Genomic DNA, 21,213 nt, shown 5'->3' on the forward strand with positions numbered 1-21,213 from the left:
TCGCCGGCGACCGCCGCCCCCGCCGATCCAGTCGCCGAGCTCCTCCGCCGGCGCCGCGGAGCACCTCCGCCGCCGCCAACCGCCGCCACCTCGGCGCGCCAAGTCCCATCTTCGGCCGGCTCCTTCCACCCCAAGTCCGGCGACCTCATGCTCCCACCAACTCCGGCGAACAGGAACTCCGGCGAGCGCCTCGAAGTCCATGCCGATCTGGATCTGAGATCCGTTAGGGTTGACTTTTGCCCTAACCCTAGATTTTTGCATATGTTCATCGTGTCATAACTCTGCATCTGTGGCTCCGTTTCGGGCGTGTAGCATATCAAATTGTTCATGATTGATGTGATAAATGCTGTTGGAAGAGTGCTAGTTTCTGTTAGTTTCAGATTCTTATCAGTAATTGGACTTTTGTCATTTTTTCCATGATTGATGTGTGCCTCCTATGAACTCGAGCCCTACATGAGTTTTGAAGTATGCCATGCCATCTTTACAGGGGTGTATGCCATGTATTTTTGTGATCTCTGTGGTGACTAGCACAAGCATGCAAAGTAGCTCTCGTAATGTTGCTGATTTTAGGGACTTAGAAATCTTCTAAGTCTTTGCCCTGTCAATATTTTTATGCCATGTGTTCATGTTGCTACAGAGTGATCCATGCCTTTTTTGAGCATGATCAGTCAGGATGTTTTGTAGATATTGTTGTGCTCTATCCATCAATGTCTTTGTTTGCAATTATGGAGCACCCTAGCTTGACTCAATCAAGCTCTACTTTTGCTATAAAATGTTCCTGGCAGAATGTTTACGTGTTAAGCATTTTTGCTGATGTTGTTGTAGTTGATCCGTGCATGCTATGTTGTTGTTGTTGTTGCCATGTTTAGCTTCTATGCCATGTCTACTTGCTGGGTGTATACTTAGTTTGTCATGCAATGCCTTGTGGTGAGTGCATCGAGCTCGTAAACATGCCTACTTAATATCTGTTTTGCCATGTTCCAGTTTTCTACCAAGTCTGAATCTATTAATGATAATTGCTATGTTCACATGGTTGCCATTGTATTTTCTGATCCCTTTTGGCTTATGGTCAGTAAGGGACTTTTGTTGTATGCTTTGAGTAGCTTCATGCCATGCCTTGCTTTGCCATGATATGTTCCTGTAGCATGTTGTTACCTTGCTCTAAACATTGCTTCCTGATGTTAAATTCCTAGCATGTTGTTATTTTCACTAAGTCTGTAACCTGTTATCTTTTGCACTTTAGCCATGCTTGTTTGTACCTGCTATTGAGTGCATTAGCCGTAGCTTAGTGTTCATCTTTTGTCAAGCATCTTGAGTGGATCACTGCCATGTATTTTGTTTCTATGTTAGAGTGCTGTAGCATGTTGTTCTTGATGCATTTAGATGGCCTTGTGCTGTTAATCGCAGATCGGTGCCATATGTGTTTTGTTTGTCATTTCCAAACCGTGCATCCGATTCTGGTGATCTTTATATCAATTTTGACCGAAATCAACTCATCTTTTCAGTGGCACTCTTGGTTTTCCAAGTTCAGGCCAGGTTCCATCTTTCCTTTCCAAAACATGCATATCGCATCTCGCATATCATGCCATGTTTTGCATCATGTTGCTTGTGCATTGCACGTGGTTGATTGTGTCTCCCTTTTGCTTGTGTTCTTGCTTTGGGTAGATCCGGGAAACGAGTACGTGATCGAGGAGCCCGTTGAGTACGTTTACGAGGATCAAGCTAGCGTCAACTCGGAGAACTTTGCGGGCAAGATGACCATACCCTCGAAATCACTTCTATCTTTGCTTGCTAGATGCTCGCTCTTTTGCTATGCCTATGCTACGGTACATACCACCTTCTTATCATGCCTCCCATATTGCCATGTCAAACCTCTAACCCACCTTGTCCTAGCAAACCGTTGTTTGGCTATGTTACCGCTTTGCTCAGCCCCTCTTATAGTGTTGCTAGTTGTAGGTGAAGATTGGAGTTTGTTCCTTGTTGGAACATGTTTATTGTTGGGATATCATTATTATATCTTGTCTATTTTAATGCATCTATACACTTGGTAAAGGGTGGAAGGCTCGGCCTTATGCATGGTGTTTTGTTCCACTCTTGTCGCCCTAGTTTCCGTCATACCGGTGTTATGTTCCTTGATTTTGCGTTCCTTACATGGTTGGGTTATAATGGGAACCCCTTGACAATTCGCCTTGAATAAAACTCCTCCAGCAATGCCCAACCTTGATTTTACCATTTGCCACCTAGCCTCTTTTCCCTTGGGTTTCCGGAGCCCGAGGGTCATCTTTGTTTAAACCCCCCTGGGCCAGTGCTCCTCTGAGTGTTAGTCCGAACCGAGTAGACTGTGGGGCCACCTCGGGGCAACTTGAGGGTTGGTTTTACTCGTAGGATGTCTCATCTGAGTGTGCCCTGAGGACGAGATATGTGCAGCTCCTATCGGGATTTGTCGGCACATTCGGGCGGTGTTGCTGGATTTGTTTTAACTTGTCGAAGTTGTCTTGTAGAACCGGGATACCGAGTCTGATCGGAATGTCTCGGGAGAAGGTATATCCTTTGTTGACCGTGAGAGCTTGTCATGGGCTAAGTTGGGACTCCCCTGCAGGGATTTGAACTTTCAAAAGCCGTGCCCGCGGTTATGGGCAGATGGGAATTTGTTAATGTCCGGTTGTAGAAAACCTTAAACTTAACTTAATTAAAATGAATCAACAGAGTGTGTGGCCGTGATAGTCTCTTTTCGGCGGAGTCCGGGAAGAGAACACGGTCTCGAGTTATGCTTGAACGTAGGTTGTTCTAGGATCACTTCTTGATCATAGTTGTTCGACCGTGCCTTTGCCTTCTCTTCTCGCTCTCATTTGCGTATGTTAGCCACCATATAAGCTAGTGCTTGCTGCAGCTCCACCTCATACCTTTTACCCTTCCTATAAGCTTAAATAGTCTTGATCGCGAGGGTGTGAGATTGCTGAGTCCCCGTGACTCACAGATTCCTTAAAAACCAGATGCAGGGACCGATGATACCGCTCTAGGAGATTCAACTGAGCTCAAGTGGGAGTTCGATGAGGACTCAGGACGATACTACGTTTCCTTTCCAGATGATCAGTAGTGGTGCCCAGTTGGGGCGATCGGGGACTTAGTCGCATTTGGGGTTGTTCTTTATTTTGGTTCCGTAGTCGGACCTTGATTGTATCTGGATGAATGTAATGATATTTATGCTATTGTGTGACGTGGCGAGTGTAAGCCAACTATGTACCTATTTTCCTTATTCTTTTACATGGGTTGTTGTGAAGATTACCTCACTTGCGACATTGCTTACAATGCGGTTATGCATCTAAGTCGTGCTTCGACACGTGGGAGATATAGACGCATCGTGGGCATTACAAGTTGGTAATCAGAGCCTTCCCGACCTTAGGAGCCCCCTGCTTGATCGAATCGTTGGCGTTGTTGAGTCTAGAAAAATGTTTTGAGTCATTTAGGATTATATATATCGGAGAGTAGGATTCTTTTTACTCCTCAGTCCCTTTGTCGCTCTGGTGGGGCATCCTGACGTAGAGTTTTGACTCTTCTCTTCTCAAATTTCACTAGATTTTTTTTAGGATCACACGGGTATCTTGGAATCGTTCCGATGGTTTTGTGACGAGAACATTGTTCTTGGTGCCTCCTGACATTTAGGGGTTGTGGCAGTATCCCGGGGAGTTGAGCTCCGAGGTGTTGTCGTCACAATTTTATTGTTGCAATTCTGGAATACCTGAATTTCGTCGACATCGAAAATCTCTTTTATGCAGTTGTTGGTGAGATAACCTCGACGCCACCCAGTACTGGGGCGGGAGTTCGGGAGTATTGCCATAACTCGTATAACGGATGCTTTTCGAAGGTTGAGGTAAATGATTTTCGAAGGTTTCTTGGTTATGTGTTGAAGGATGGATACAGCTGGATGTAGGATTTGCTAGCTTTGGGTGAGATATTATGCTTCCCCTGTATCCCCAACTCCTGATTGCATAACCAGGAGAATTTCAGGAGTTTCATAGGTGGGAATTCATGTAGCTCTAGTATTTCTTCCGCGGATATTTGGTTTGTGATTGGGTAATCCTCACCAAGTATTTGTTCATGTCTGTACCTTGTTGTTTTGTTCATCTACCTCTATCTAAGTGGCTTCTCAATTTATGGAAGTGTGACCATTTCAATTGGAATGCATTTGTTCATTTTGTTCGGATGTTAAGACTATATGTTGCAATTTCGATCCATTTGATTCAACTTGAATATATGTCTGTCAAGATGCTAACGGATGTCACCCTCTTCAGGATGGCTCCTCCAACGCGTCAGAATCCTGAACCGCCACCACCACCTCCACCTCCGGAGGCATGGCAAGCTATGATGGCCGCTAGCAATGCAAACACGCAACTGATCATGCAACTTTTGCAAGAGCGCAACCAAGGGAATCAAGGCCATGGCAATAATCAGAATCAGTTTGCTACACTCAACCAGTTCCTCGCTAACCAGCCAAAGACCTTCAGTAACTGTGTTGAGGCAACAGACGCTGATGATTAGCTCGTGGATATCTGCAAGCATTTCGAGTGCAGCAATGTCAGGCCTGAGGACTTTTTCAAGTTTGCCTCGTTCCAACTCAAAGACCAAGCTGCAGAATGGTATCAGCAATACAAAGATTCCAGAGGAGGTCGTGTGATTCCCTGGGATGAATTCCGTCAAGACTTCAAAGCTCACCACATTCCCCAGAGTGTTGTTGAGAGTAAGCATGAGGAGTTCCGCAACCTGAAACAAGGCAGCTTGTCTGTTTACCAGTATAACATCATGTTCCAGAAGCTCGCTCGTTTCGCTAAGCAAGACGTCCCTGGCGAGAAGAGTGATACGTCTCCAACGTATCTATAATTTTTGATTGCTCCATGCTATATTATCTACTGTTTTGGGCAATATTGGGCTTTATTATCCACTTTTATATTACTTTTGGGACTAACCTATTAACTGGAGGCCCAGCCCAGATTTGTTGTTTTATGCCTATTTTAGTGTTTTGAAGAAAAGGAATATCAGACGGAGTCGAAACGGAACGAAATCAACTAGAGAAGTTATTTTTGGAACGAAAGCCACCCGATGGACTTGGACCCCACGTCAAGGAAGGAAGGAGGAGCTCACGAGGGTAGGGGGCGCGCCCCCTGCCTCGTGGGGCCCTCGTGGCTCCCCTAACGTGCTGCTTCTGCCTATATAACTCAATATACCCTAAAACTTCCAGAACAGAGATTAGATCAGGAGTTCCGCCGCCAGAAGCCTCCGTAGCCACCGAAAACCAATCTAGACCCGTTCCGGCACCCTGCCGGGGGGGGCAATCCTCCTCCTGTGGCCATCTTCATCATCTCGGTGCTCTCCATGACAAGGAGGGAGTAGTTCTCCCTCGGGGCTGAGGGTATGTACCAGTAGCTATGTTTTTCATCTCTCTCTCTCTCATGTTCTTGAGGTGATACGATCTTGATGTATCGCGAGCTTTTCTATTATAGTTGGATCTTATGTTTCTCCTCCCCCTCTTCTCTCTTGTAATGAATCGAGTTTCCCCTTTAAAGTAATCTTATCGGATTGACTCTTTAAAGATTTGAGAACACTTGATGTATTTCTTGTCGTGGATATTTGTGGTGACAATGGGATATCATGTGATTCACTTGATGTATGTTTTGGTGACCAACTTGCGGGTTCCTCCCATGAACCTATGCATAGGGGTTGGCACACATTTTTGTCATGATTCTCCGGTAGAACTTTGGGGCACTCTTTGAGGTCCTTTGTGTTGGTTGAATAGATGAATCTGAGATTGTGTGATGCATATCGTATAATCATACCCACGGATACTTGAGATGATGTTGGAGTATCTAGGTGACATTAGGGTTTTGATTGATTTGTGTCTTAAGGTGTTATTCTAGTACGAACTCTAGGGCTGTTTGTGACACTTATAGGCCCAACGGATTGATTGGAAAGAATAACTTTGAGGTGGTTTCGTACCCTACCATAATCTCTTTGTTCGTTCTCCGCTATTAGTGACTTTGGAGTGACTCTTTGTTTCATGTTGAGGGATAGTTATGTGATCCAATTATGTTAGTATTGTTGAGGGAACTTACACTAGTGAAAGTATGAACCCTAGGCCTTATTTCCACGCATTGCAATACCATTTATGCTCACTTTTATCATTAGTTACCTTGCTGTTTTTATTATTTCAGATTACAAATACCTTCATCTACTATCCATATACCACTTGTTTCACCATCTCTTCGCTGAACTAGTGCACCTATACAATTTACCATTGTATTGGGTGTGTTGGGGACACAAGAGACTCTTTGTTATTTGGTTGCAAGGTTGCTTGAGAGAGACCATCTTCATCTTACGCCTCCTATGGATTGATAAACCTTAGGTCATCCACTTGAGGGAAATTTGCTACTGTCCTACAAACCTCTGCACTTGGAGGCCCAACAACGTCTACAAGAAGAAGGTTGTGTAGTAGACATCAAGCTCTTTTCTGGCGCCGTTGCCGGGGAGGTTAGCGCTTGAAGGTATATCTTTAGATCTTGCAGTCGAGTCTTTTAGTTTCTTGTTTTATCACTAGTTTAGTTTATAAAAGAAAATTAAAAAATGGAATTAAGTTTGTCTCATACGCTTTATCTTTTTAATATCTTTCGTGAGTATGATGGAAAGGAAAATTGTGCCAAAGTGTTAGAACAAGAATGCATTAAAATGTTTGGCACTCAATCTTTGAATGATGAGCATGATTGCAATGTTGTTAGTACGAATTCTTTGAATATCCATGATGCTAATGATGATTGCACTAGTTATGATGAAAATGCCTCCTATAAACATGTCAACTTTTGTGGAGTATATTGGGTTTGCAAGTACACACCAAATAGGGAAGATAGATATTGCAAGAGGCATAAGTACTTAGAAACCAAATTGTTGCAAGAAGAGCTAGATGAATGTGTTGAAAGATTCAATATTTTTCGTGCCCCTTGTGAACTTTGCAATGAACATGGTCATTTAAAGCTCCAATGCTATTTGTTTCATGATCAAGTCGTGTCCAAACATTGTGATAATTTGATTACCCTTGAGCATCATAAAGAGCTTAGCCTTCTTTTGGGTTATGAAGAAATGAAACGTATAACTGAGGGTATTCCAAAGTTTAATCTTGATAGAGTTCTTGATTTTGATCTAGAGAATATTTATATGTATTGTGTGGTGAATTGCATTGAAAATCCTTATATTGCCAATTACATAAAGAAAAGAAAACAAATAGAGGTTGAAGAGAATACTAATGAAAGGGAATAGACTTACCAATATCCTCCAATTATTTCTTATGATGAATCAGGTAACGAGGAGGAGCCTCCTATTCAACCAATCTCATTAATAAGGAGCTCCAAAAAGAGGATTGAACCCACACATGATGTGGTGAAAAAGAAGAAAAGAAAAAGGAAAAGAGGTAAAAAGATATCTCTCCCAAATAATGCTGCTCCTATTACTATTGTGCCTCATGAAAGTATAATTGTGGAAGATAATGATACTTCTTATGATCTTGAAAATCTATTTGGCACTTGCTTGGAAGAATATGATAATTGCTATACTATTGGTGCTATCCATACTATTAATGATGAGAGTGATTATGCTTATGATATGAAAAGGCCCAAGCTTGGGGATGCTATGTTTGATGAAGATGATGTTTTTGAGAATATATTTGCTGCAATTAATGTTTGGCCCCAGCTTGGGGATGCTATGATTAATGAAGATGATATTTTTAGTCTCCCATGTTTTGATATGCGAGTTTATAATGATGATAGCATGCCTCCTACTTATGATGATTATTGTGATGATACATATGCTATAAAAAGTAGTGAGGATTATATTTATAAAACTTGTCATGATTATGATTACCCCTTCTCTGAACATTACTCTTTTAATGTGGAAACAATTTATAATATTCAAGTCTCTTATGATACTCCCACTATCCCGAAAGAGAAGAATTTTGCTTATGTGGAGAGTAGTAAATTTCCTATGCTTGTAGATCATGAAAAGAATGCTTTAGGTGCTGGTTATATTGTTGAATTCATTCATGATGCTACTGAAAATTATTATGAGGGAGGAACATATGCTTGTAGGAATTGCAATAATATCAAGTTTCCTCTCTATGTGCTTAAAGTTTTGAAGTTACACTTGTTTTGCCTTCCTATGCTAGTAGATTGTTGTTCCCATAAGTTGTTTGCTCACAAAATCCCTATGCATAGGAAGTATGTTATACTTAAATGTGCTAGTAATATTCTTCATGATGCTCTCTTTATGTTACAATTCTTATCTTATATATGAGCATCATTGAAATCATCATGCCTAGCTAGGGGCGTTAAATGATAGCGCTTGTTGGGAGGCAACCCAATTTTATTTTTGTTCCTTTCTTTTTGCTCCTGTTTAGTAATAAATAATTCATCTAGCCTCTGTTTATATGTGGTTTTATGCTTTTAATTAGTGTTTGTGCCAAGTAGAACCTTTGGGAAGACTTGGGGAAAGTCTTGTTGATCATGCTGTAAAAAAACAGAAACTTTAGCGCTCACGAGAATTGCTGCCATTTTTATATGGAGAGTGCTATTTAGTTAATTATTTTTGCAGATGATTAATAGATAAATTCCTCAGGTCCAGAAATTTATTTGAGAATTTTACGAGTTCCAGAAGTATACGTTTGATCCAGATTACTACAGACTGTTCTGTTTTCTATATGTTGTTTGCTTATTTTGATGAATCTATGAGTAGTATCGGAGGGTATGAACCATAGATAAGTTGGAATACAGTAGGTTTAACACCAATATAAATAAAGAATGAGTCCATTACAGTACCTTGAAGTGGTGTTTTGTTTTCTTTCGCTAACGGAGCTTACGAGTTTTCTACTTTAAGTTTTGTGTTGTGAAGTTTTCAAGTTTTGGGTAAAGATTCGATGGACTATGGAATAAGGAGTGGCAAGAGCCTAAGCTTGGGGATGCCCAAGGCACCCCAAGGTAATATTCAAGGATAGCCAAGAGCCTAAGCTTGGGATTCCCCGGAAGGCATCCCCTCTTTCGTCTTCGTTCATCGGTAACTTTACTTAGAGCTATATTTTTATTCGCCACATGATATGTGTTTTGCTTGGAGCGTCAATTTATTTTGTTAGGATTTGCTTGCTGTTATTTATAACAATGTTTTGCATCTTTTTATTTCAATAAAAATGGCATTCATAGTCTTTACTATGCCTATGTTTCAAGTATACATGTTGCTGTTTGAAAACAGAAAGTTTACCGCTGTTGCAATAATTCCCTAGAAAAGTCAGAATGTGATAAAATGTTGAAACCTTTTTAATATTAAGGTCTGATAAATTTACTACAGCGGAAATTTTCGTTCATAATTTTTGGAGCTAGGGAAGTATGGATGTTGCAGCATTCTTTACAGACTGTCCTGTTTAGGCAGATTGCTATTATGTTTGCATTGTTTGCATATGTTTGCTTCTTTAATGATTCTATTTGAGGATAGGACTATTAAATATGCAGAATAATTTATTATGCAATGTTGAATAATAATTTTTTTGATTTGCTACATTAGAGGATGATAAGGTTTTGTAATGGTTTATACTAACTTATCTCGCGAGTCCTTGTTGAGTTTTGTGTGGATGAAGCTTCTAAGATTTAGAGAGATCGTGATATGAGAGGAATTAAGGAGACACAAAAGCTCGAGCTTGGGGATGCCCAAGGCATCCCAAGATAATATTTCAAGAAGTCTCAAGCGTCTAAGCTTGGGGATGCCCCGGTTGGCACCCCACCTTTCTTCTTCAACAACTATCGGTTAGTTTCGGTTGATCCTAAGTTTTTGCTTCTTCACATGATGTTTGCTATTATTAGATGTCATTTTATTTTGCTTTGCTTGCTGTTTGAATAAATTATCAAGATATGAGATTATTAAGTGAGAGAGAGTCTTCACATAGTTGCATAATTATTCGACTACTCATTGATCTTCACTTATATCTTTCGGAGTAGTTTGTCATTTGCTCTAGTGCTTCACTTATATCTTTTAGAGCATGGTGGTAGTTTTATTTTAAAGAAATAGATGAACTCTCATGCTTCACTTAGATTATTTTGAGAGTCTTAATAGCATGGTAATTTACTAAAATCCTAATATGCTAGGTATTCAAGAATAATAAAATTCTCTTATGAGTGTGTTGAATACTATGAGAAGTTTGATACTTGATGATTGTTTTGAGATATGAGGATGGTAATATTAGAGTCATGCTAGTTGAGTAGTTGTGAATTTGAGAAATACTTGTGTTGAAGTTTGTGATTCCCGTAGCATGCACGTATGGTGAACCGTTATGTGATGAAGTCGGAGCATGATTTATTTATTGATTGTCTTCCTTAGGAGTGGCGGTCGGGGATGAGCAATGGTCTTTTCCTACCAATCTATCCCCCTAGGAGCATGCGCGTAATAATTTGCTTTGATAACTTGTAGATTTTTGCAATAAGTATATGAGTTCTTTATGACTAATGTTGAGTCCATGGATTATACACACTCTCACCCTTCCACCTTTGCTAGCCTCTCTAATACCACGCACCTTTCGCCGGTATCATACACCCACCATATACCTTCCTCAAAACAGCCACCATACCTACCTATTATGGCATTTCCATAGCCATTCCGAGATATATTGCCATGCAACTTTCCACTGTTCCATTTATTATGACACACTTCATCATTCTCATGTTGCTTAGCATGATCATGTAGTTGACATCGTATTTGTGGCAAAGCCACCATTGATAATTCTTTCATACATGTCATGTAGCGACCCGACCCAAATGGATCAAGTCTCTATGCTTAAGTGTCATCCCTGGATCGGTATGCTGACACACACAGTACTCGAGGATTTATAACAGAGGTAAATCACATGTAAAAGTAACGTAAATACTATTACCTCAATCCAAAATAGCGGAAGTAACAAGGTTGTGGAGTCCCATCAACACCAACGGCAAATTTGAGTGTAGAAATCATAACCCTAACGTATCACTTACTCGTCGTAAGATAATCCTGCAACATGAGACGTTGCAGCCACAAAGGGTCAGTACATTGAATGTACTTGCAAATTCACACCAGAGGATAATGATGAATAAAGGCTATCACTACATGCATATTTGGCTGGTGGAAAGGCTCTAGGGTTATAAGGTTTTTGCGAAAAGCCAATTTTTCCCTACTACAAAGGAATAAATTTTATTTAACTATCATGGTGGTTGTTAAACATTGAGAATGGTTGACAGCATTCTCAATCCCAATTAAGTAACATCATTAAACCCAACAAACTTAATTTAAAGTAACATGATGAGATTCACATGATAATTCAGGTACTAGATACTCAAGATGTCCATAACCGGGGACACGGCTAATCATGATTAGTTTATACACTCTGCAGAGGTTTGCGCACTTTTCCCCACAAGACTCGATCGGCTCCGTTTGGTTTCTCGCACTACATGGTGTTTGAGAAGACGGATGACCGAGACATAGTCTTTCAGAAGCGCTAGCACCTTACGATGGATAGACTGTTACACCTACTTTCCCCTACATCTGCTAGTCTACCCTGTAAGAGTTCGCACGACTTAATCAACTATGCTAGAGCCCATAATAGCTTGTGGGTGCACACGGAAGTTTCTAGTATGAATAATCTTATGATCCCTTTGAGCCTGGGTGGCGGTCCATAAAAAACAGGCAATCCTGGTCTACCCAGGTGCCTAGACAGGCAATCCTAGAATAACCAGGTGCCTCAATCCACCCAGATGTGTGTTTAAGTTGCCACCTTAAGTAAACCATTAATTAACAAACTCACATCTGTCATGGATAACTCTCAAAACCCAATCCACGTCTACGAGCATAGCATGGCACTATAAGCATAACGTAATAGTAACTCCCAAGGTTTTGAGTGCAGGGCAATAGGTTCCTACCTCATCAACTACTTCCCAATACCCACATGTTATCAATCCTACTCATGCAATGTTTGAGGGTGAAACTAATGCATAAAAACTGGGTATGAAAGGGGATATGATCAAAGTGTGAACTTGCCTGCAATGTTGATGAAGATGATTCGCACTCATAACTCTTGATAGATCTACTCGTCACACTCCTGTCAATCTATCGTAAGCAAGCAATAGTAACCACACATAAGCAATCACTCAAAAGATCAGAAAGAACGAAGAAGTCCATTCAGAAAACATCAAAACCAAGCAAATAGCTCTTGCAACATAAAACAATTTCTAACAGTACCAAAATTATGTGAATTTGGCCTTATCATAAGGTTTAGGTCAAGAGCTTCAATTTGCAAAAAGAATCAACTCAAACGGAGCTACGAAACTCAAGTTATGATCAAACAAAGTTTGAATTCAAATCTGATCTAATTCAAATTTTCAACTTTTCAAAAACATGTTTAAGTTGTTTATCTGGATAGAGGAGATCATAATGAAGACGTGGGCGTTGGTTTCGTCTAATTCCGACTAACGAGCAAAAAGTTATAGTCATTTGAAAACCAGGGGCTGATATGTAAAGAAAATATTCACAAACGGGTCCCTGGCAGAAAACTAAAAATAAAAGAAAAAGACTAAATAGCGGACGTTCGTTACCGAACGCTAACGAACGAAAACCGTTCGCTACAAACCCTAAATTAGCGAGCGTTCGCTATATAACTAAACCTAATAAAAAACAGATCTAGGTTTTCTGAATAAAACTGAAAACGAATAAAAATAAACCGGGGAGGTTCGTGGTTTATACCGGTTGGGTTTTCGTCAAAAACTGGCCATTTTCCGCGGCGGATCGAGTCCGGCAAGATCGGGGCAGTGGCGTGCTCCGGCGATGGCGTCGACGGTGGCGCGGCTGAGGAGAAGGAGCGGCGAGCGGCGGCTGCGCGAGGCGGTGGTGCTGGCAGAGAGGGAAATGGGGCCCGGGGCTCCGGATTTATAGGGAGGGGAGGAGGTGGCGTGGAGGAGGGGAAAGGGGACGGAGGACTCCGGCGGTGGTACGGCGGCGTCGACGGCGTGCGGGAGCAGGGCTCCCGTCGGGAGGTCGGGGGCGATGTTGCTGGGCTGGCTGGGCCGCGGCCTGGCTGGGTGCTGGGCCGGCCCAGTCGGTGTAGTTCTCTTTTTTTAATAAACACATTTTTTAACACATACAAATAAAAACAATAAATAAAAACATTATATAGGCATATAATATATCAAAATTTCCAGAAAAAAATATCTACAACGTGAACATTTTTGTAAAGTCAAATAAAATCCAGAAAAATTCAAATAATTCAAAGAGTGCTCCTGCTCTAGTAAAATCCCCTAAAAATCATTTTAAAAATACCAAAATTAATTTAAATTTATTTCTCTCCAATTTTCTGATGTAGGGAATCATTTTACCCTAATTTCTATATATTTTATTTTTGGAGACAAATAATTTGAATACAACTCAAATAATCCAAATTGAAAAATAATTTCAATGGATTTTGAATTTGAGTTTCTTGGAAACTCCCAACTCATATTTCATATAATTTGAAGAAGTCATTTTATCTTCTCTTGTGAAAATCATTGAGTTGCATAAAGTTTCAGAATTGGAAATATTCTCAAATGAAATTCAAATATTTCCAACACCCCTTGTCATTTATATAAATGGAAGAAGTCATGTCATCTTCTCTCCAGGGTTTTGTGATGAAAAGGTATTTGAGTTCACGGAGAGCATAAATGCAAAAATGAAAGTTTGGGAAAGTCCTTTTATTCCCTCTCATTTAACTTTCAAAAGGTTTCGAATTTCACTCAATTTCACCCAATCAATCAAACAATCAATCAAATCTATCTATTTATTATAACATTCCAAAATTTAGAATTTTGGGATGTTACATGTCACTCATGAGTCATTGCACATCCCGGTACACCGCCGGAGGCATTCATATAGAGTCATATCTTGTTCTAAGTATCGAGTTGTAATTCTTGAGTTGTAAGTAAATAAAAGTGTGATGATCATCATTAATAGAGCATTGTCCCAAATAAAAAAATAAAAAAAGAGAAAGGCCAAATGAAAAAAGGAAAGGCCAAAAAAAGGGAAAGGCCAAAAAAAAGAAAGGCCAAATTAAAAAAAGGGGCAATGCTACTATCCTTTTTCCACACTTGTGCTTCAAAGTAGCACCATGATCTTCATGATAGAGAGTCTCCTATGTTGTCACTTTCATATACTAGTGGGAATCTTTCATTATAGAACTTGGCTTGTATATTCCAATGATGGGCTTCCTCAAAATGCCCTAGGTCTTCATGAGCAAGCAAGTTGGATGCACACCCACTTAGTTTCTTTTTGAGCTTTCATACACTTATAGCTCTAGTGCATCCATTGCATGGCAATCCCTACTTACTCACATTGATATCTATTGGCATCTCCATAGCCCGTTGATACACCTAGTCGATGTGAGACTATCTTCTCCCTTTTGTCTTCTCCACAACCACCATTCTATTCCACCTATAGTGCTATGTCCATGGCTCACGCTCATGTATTGCGTGAAGATTGAAAAAGTTTGAGAACATCAAAAGTATGAAACAATTGCTTGGCTTGTCATCGGGGTTTTGCATGATTTAAATATTTTGTGTGGTGAAGATGGAGCATAGCCAGACTATATGATTTTGTAGGGATAGCTTTCTTTGGCCATGTTATTTTGAGAAGACATAATTGCTTAGTTAGTATGCTTGAAGTATTATTATTTTTATGTCAATATGAACTTTTGTCTTGAATCTTATGGATCTGAATATTCATATCACAAGTAGGAAGAATTGCATTGAAATTATGCCAACTAGCATTCCACATCAAAAATTATCTTTTTTATCATTTACCTACTCGAGGACGAGCAGGAATTAAGCTTGGGGATGCTTGATACGTCTCCAACGTATCTATAATTTTTGATTGCTCCATGCTATATTATCTACTGTTTTGGGCAATATTGGGCTTTATTATCCACTTTTATATTACTTTCGGGACTAACCTATTAACCGGAGGCCCAGCCCAGATTTGTTGTTTTATGCCTATTTCAGTGTTTTGAAGAAAAGGAATATCAGACGGAGTCGAAACGAAACGAAATCAACTAGAGAAGTTTTTTTTGGAACGAAAGCCACCCGATGGACTTGGACCCCACGTCAAGGAAGGAAGGAGGAGCTCACGAGGGTAGGGGGCGCCCCACCCCCCTAGGGCGCGCCCCCCTGCCTCGTGGGGCCCTCGTGGCTCCCCTGACGTGCTTCTTTTGCCTATATAACTCCATATACCCTAAAACTTCCAAAACAGAGATTAGATCGGGAGTTCCGTTGCCAGAAGCCTCCGTAGCCACCGAAAACCAATCTAGACCCGTTCTGGCACCCTGCCGGAGGGGGCAATCCTTCTCCGATGGCCATCTTCATCATCCCGGTGCTCTCCATGACGATGAGGGAGTAGTTCTCCCTCGGGGCTGAGGGTATGTACCAGTAGCTATGTGTTTGATCTCTCTCTCTCTCTCTCTCTCTCTCTCGTGTTCTTGAGGTGATACGATCTTGATGTATCGCGAGCTTTGCTATTATAGTTGGATCTTATGTTTGTCCTCCCTTTCTTCTCTCTTGTAATGAATCGAGTTTCCCCTTTGAAGTAATCTGGTCGGATTGAGTCTTTAAAGATTTGAGAACACTTGATGTATGTCTTGCCGTGGATATCTGTGGTGACAATGGGATATCACGTGATTCACTTGATGTATGTTTTGGTGACCAACTTGCGGGTTCCATCCATGAACCTATGCATAGGGCTTGGCACACGTTTTCTTCGTGATTCTCCGGTAGAACTTTGGGGCACTCTTTGAGGTCCTTTGTGTTGGTTGAATAGATGAATCTGAGATTGTGTGATGCATATCGTATAATCATACCCACGGATACTTGAGGTGACATTGGAGTATCTAGGTGACATTAGGGTTTTGATTGATTTGTGTCTTAAGGTGTTATTCTAGTACGAACTCTAGGGCTGTTTGTGACACTTATAGGAATAGCCCAACGGATTGATTGGAAAGAATAACTTTGAGGTGGTTTCGTACCCTACCATAATCTCTTCGTTCGTTCTCCGCTATTAGTGACTTTGGAGTGACTCTTTGTTGCATGTTGAGGGATAGTTATGTGATCCAATTATGTTAGTATTGTTGAGGGAACTTACACTAGTGAAAGTATGAACCCTAGGCCTTATTTCCACGCATTGCAATACCGTTTACGCTCACTTTTATCATTAGTTACCTTGCTGTTTTTATTATTTCAGATTACAAATACCTTCATCTACTATCCATATACCACTTGTTTCACCATCTCTTCGCCGAACTAGTGCACCTATACAATTTACCATTGTATTGGGTGTGTTGGGGACACAAGAGACTCTGGTTGCAGGGTTGCTTGAGAGAGACCATCTTCATCCTTCGCCTCCTACGGATTGATAAACCTTAGGTCATCCACTTGAGGGAAATTTGCTACTGTCCTACAAACCTCTTCACTTGGAGGCCCAACAACGTCTACAAGAAGAAGGTTGTGTAGTAGACATCAAAGAGCGTGATTTATCAGTTCAGAGGTGGCCTGAGAGAAGATCTCCAACTAGCTCTCGTGCTTTTTGAGCCGCAGAAGTACGATGAGTTCTACAATATGGCACTTAAACAAGAGACTGCTCAGCTCAAGTGCGATGCTTCCAAGAAGCGAGTCAGGAATGCAACTCCTTCTTCCTCAACTCAAGTGGCAACTAAGCAGCAAAAGTATTGGTTGCCTCCTCCTCCTCCGTTCCGTCAGCCTTATCAGCAGAAGAGCAAAGGTGGCAATGGATCTTCCCACCCACCCAACCCAGGCTTTCAGAACAAGACTTCGTCTCATGCTCCAAGATCAAGTGCTCCGTATCACCGTCCACTCTCGGAGGTCACGTGCAACAAGTGTCAGCAGAAGGGTCACTATGCCAACAAATGCTTCAATCAGAGGCATCTTCCTCCTCCTCCTGTGAGATCTGCAAGCACCGCAGTGGTCAAGCATAATCCCAAGGACGCCAAGGTCAACATGATGAACGCAGCTCAGGCAGAGGACTCGTCAGATGTCATCATGGGTAACCTTCCTGTTAACGATGTTCCTGCAAAAGTACTTTTTGATACTGGTGCATCGCATTCTTTCTTGTCATTCCCATTTGCATCGAAGCACAATGTTGACACTGAGGTTTTTGCCCAAAGTCATGCAAGTTGTTTCTCCCGGAAAGCTTATGACTTCTAGTTCGGTTGCTCCGGATGTTTCTATCATGTTGGGCGACTATAAATTCCTGTCCTCTCCAGTGGTCCTTGGTAACTCGGATATTGATCTTATTCTCAGAATGGATTGGCTTTCTAAGCACAAGGCACCTCGATTGTGCTGTTAGGCAGATTCAATTGACACATTCGTCTAAGGATGTAATCGTCTTTGCCGCTCGTGATGATACCATTCGACTGTTTTCTCTCAATGAGAAGGGCGAGCTGGATGCCATCTCTTAGATTCCAGTCGTTTGCGAATATCAAGACGTATTTCCAGAAGAGATTCCAGGAATGCCTCCGCACCAGCCAGTTGAATTCGTCATCGATCTTGAGCCTGGCACGGAACCTGTTTGCAAACGTCCTTACAAGCTTGGACCTGAAGAGTTGAAGGAGCAGAAGAAGCAACTCGATATTCAAGAGCATATGGGTCTCATCCAACCAAGTTCTTCTCCATGGAGTTGTGGTGTTCTTTTCGTCAAGAAGAAGGATGGAATGGACCGACTTTGTGTCGACTACCGTCCATTGAACAAGAAGACCATAAAGAACAAGTACCCACATCCCAACATCAATGAGCTTTTCGAACAACTCAAAGGTGCTCAAGTATTCTCCAAGCTTGATCTCCGTATGGGCTATCATCAGATTCGCATTCATGAAGAAGATATCCCCAAGACAGCTTTCAGAACAAGCTATGGTTCATATGAATACACTGTCATGTCTTTCGGCCTTGTCAATGCTCCTCCAACATTCTCTCGCATGATGAACTTCATCTTCAATGCCCACACAAATGACTTCGTCTTGGTCTACCTCGATGACATTTTGGTCTTTTCCAAGAACAAGGAGGATCATGCCAAACACTTGAGATTGGTGCTGGATAAACTCAGAGAACATCAGTTCTATGCAAAGTTTTCAAACTGCGAGTTTTGGCTCGATGAGGTCCTCTACCTTGGGCATATCATCTCCGCCAAGGGCATAGCTGTTAATCCCGAGAAGGTGTCTGCAATTGTGAATTGGGAACCGCCTCAGAACGTGAAGCAACTCCGCAGCTTCCTTGGGCTCGCAAGCTATTGTCGAAGGTTCGTTGAGAACTTCTCTAAGATCATGAAGCCTCTTTCCAACCTTCTGCAGAAGCACGTGAAGTATGTCTGGTCGCCTGAATGTGACATCGCTTTCAACACCCTGAAAGATAAGTTGGTCACTGCTCCAATTCTGACTCCTCCTGATGAATCCAAACCGTTCGAGGTCTTCTGTGATGCTTCCCTTCAAGGTCTTGGTGTAGTGTTGATGCAAGAGAAGAAAGTTGTGGCCTATACCTCTCGCCAGTTGAAGCCCAACGAAAAGAACTACCCCACTCACGATCTCGAGTTGGCGGCAGTTGTCCATGCTCTTTTAACTTGGAGACATCTCTTGTTGGGAAGGAAAGTGGACATCTTCACTGATCACAAGAGTCTCAAGTACATCTTCACTCAGCCAAACCTCAACCTTAGGCAGACTCTTTGGGTTGAAATGATTCAAGAGTATAATCCGAGTATCGAATATACTCCAGGCAAGACCAATGTAATTGCTGACGCATTGAGCAGGAAGGCTTACTGCAATAGTCTGATTATCAAGCCTTACCAACCAGAGCTTTGTGAAGCTTTCCGCAAACTCAATCTTCAAGTTGTTCCTCAAGGACTCCTCGCCAACCTCCAAGTCTCTCCTACTTTGGAAGATCAGATTCGTGAAGCTCAACTTCTTGATGCTATGGTGAAAAAGGTGCAGATTGGGATTGCCAAGAGTCAACCCAAGTACAAGTGCTATCGTCTCGATGACAAGGATACTCTATTCTTCGAGGATCGCATTGTTGTGCCTAAAGGTGACCTTCGTAAAGTCATTATGAACGAGGCTCACAATTCACTCCTCTCTATTCACCCTAGAAGTACAAGGATGTACCAGGACCTCAAGCAGTCGTATTGGTGGACTCGAATGAAGCGCGAGATTGCTCAGTTCGTGAATGAATGTGATGTCTGCAGAAGAGTGAAAGAAGAACACCAACGACCAGCTGGTCTCCTCCAGCCTCTTGCCATTCCAGAATGGAAGCTTGACCATATTGAGATGGACTTCGTGACTGGATTTCCCAAGTCCAAGCGTGGCAATGATGCTATCTTTGTTGTCATCGACAAGCTCACCAAAGTGGCTCATTTTCTTCCTATCAAAGAATCTATCATAGCAGCTCAGTTGGCAGAGCTCTATACCTCCAGGATTGTATCCTTGCACGATATTCCGCAGTTGATATCTTTAGATTGTGGCAGCATCTTTACCTCCAAGTTCTGGGATTCTTTTCAGAAGGCCATGGGCACCAACATTCGCTTCAGCATAGCTTTTCATCCCCAAACCAGTGGCCAGGTCGAGCGGGTCAATCAGATTCTTGAAGATATGCTCAGGGCATGTGTCATCTCTTTCGGTATGAAGTGGGAAGATTGTCTTCCATATGCCGAGTTCTCCTACAACAACAGCTTTCAAGCGAGTTCAGGCAAGGCCCCATTCAACATTCTCTATCGCAGGAAGTGTCGTACTCCTCTTAACTGGTCAGAGACTGGTGAACGTCAACTTCTTGGCAATGACTTGATCATAGAGGCTGAAGAAATGTGCAAAGTCATTCGTGAAAATCTCAAAGCCGCGCAATCGCGCCAGAAGAGTTACTATGATAGCAAGCATCGTGACTTGGCTTTCGAGATCGGAGACCATGTCTACCTCCGCGTCTCTCCAATGAAAGGTACTCGTCGCTTCGGTATCAAAGGGAAGCTTGCCCCTAGATATGTGGGTCCTTTCAAGATCATCAGCAAAAGAGGCGATCTCGCCTATCAACTTGAGCTTTCATCCAACTTTGCAAACATGCACGACGTGTTTCACGTGTCTCAACTCCCCAAGTGTTTCAAGACTCCTGACCGCACCATCAACTTTGAAGAGATTGATCTCCAAGAAGACCTGTCTTATCATGAGCATCCCGTTGCTATTCTTGAAGAAACTGTGCGCAAGACTCGCAACAAGTCTATCAAATTCCTGAAAGTCAAGTGGTCACATCATTCCGACCGTGAAGCCACCTGGGAACGCGAGGACCACCTCCGTTCTGAGTACCCGGAGTTTTTCCAGTCCTAGATCTCGGGACGAGATCCTTTCGTAGTGGTGGAGTGTTGTAACACCCCGTATGTAACTTGCCATATTTGTATTCCAACTCTTGCCATTTCCAGCACTAAGTTATGTTATCTCCTCGTTGTCGGGTTTGTGCCTTCATGTTGTTTTGTCTTTGTCATGCATCTCATATCATGTCATCATGTGCATCGCATTTGCATACGTGTTCGCCTCATGCATCCGAGCATTTTCCCCGTTGTCCGTTTTGCATTCCGGCGCTCCTATGTCCTCCGGTGTCACTTTCTACCTCTTTTCGTGTGCGGGTGTTAAACATTCTCGGAATGGAACGAGACTTTCCATGCGGCCTCGGCTTACTACTGGTAGACCGCCTGTCAAGTTTCGTGCCATTTGGACTTAGTTTGATACTCCAACGGGTAATCAAGGAGCCGAAAAGGCCTCGTGTGTGTTGCAGCCCAACACCTCTCCAAGTGGCCCAAAACCCACCTAAACCCCCTCCACCATCTAGGCCGTTTGATCACGATCGCGTGGCCGCAAACCGTGCTCAATTTGGAGCCTCCTAGCTCCTCCTACCTATAAAAAGGGCCCTCTCCCCCGAAATCCGGACGAAACCCTAGACCCCTCCCTCTCCACGTGCCGCCGGACAAAATCCGGACGGCCGGACACGTCCGCCCGGCTCCGCTGGACGAATAGCGCATTGCCACGTGTCCTGGGTCGGTGCCCACATCACCGCCGACCGCGCAGGCCCGCCGAGCCCACGAGCGGCCCATCCGGCCAGCGTCGCCCCCTCGGTC

The sequence above is a fragment of the Triticum dicoccoides genome, chromosome 5A, assembly GCF_002162155.2.
Source record: "Triticum dicoccoides isolate Atlit2015 ecotype Zavitan chromosome 5A, WEW_v2.0, whole genome shotgun sequence".
Classification (NCBI taxonomy): domain Eukaryota; kingdom Viridiplantae; phylum Streptophyta; class Magnoliopsida; order Poales; family Poaceae; genus Triticum; species Triticum dicoccoides.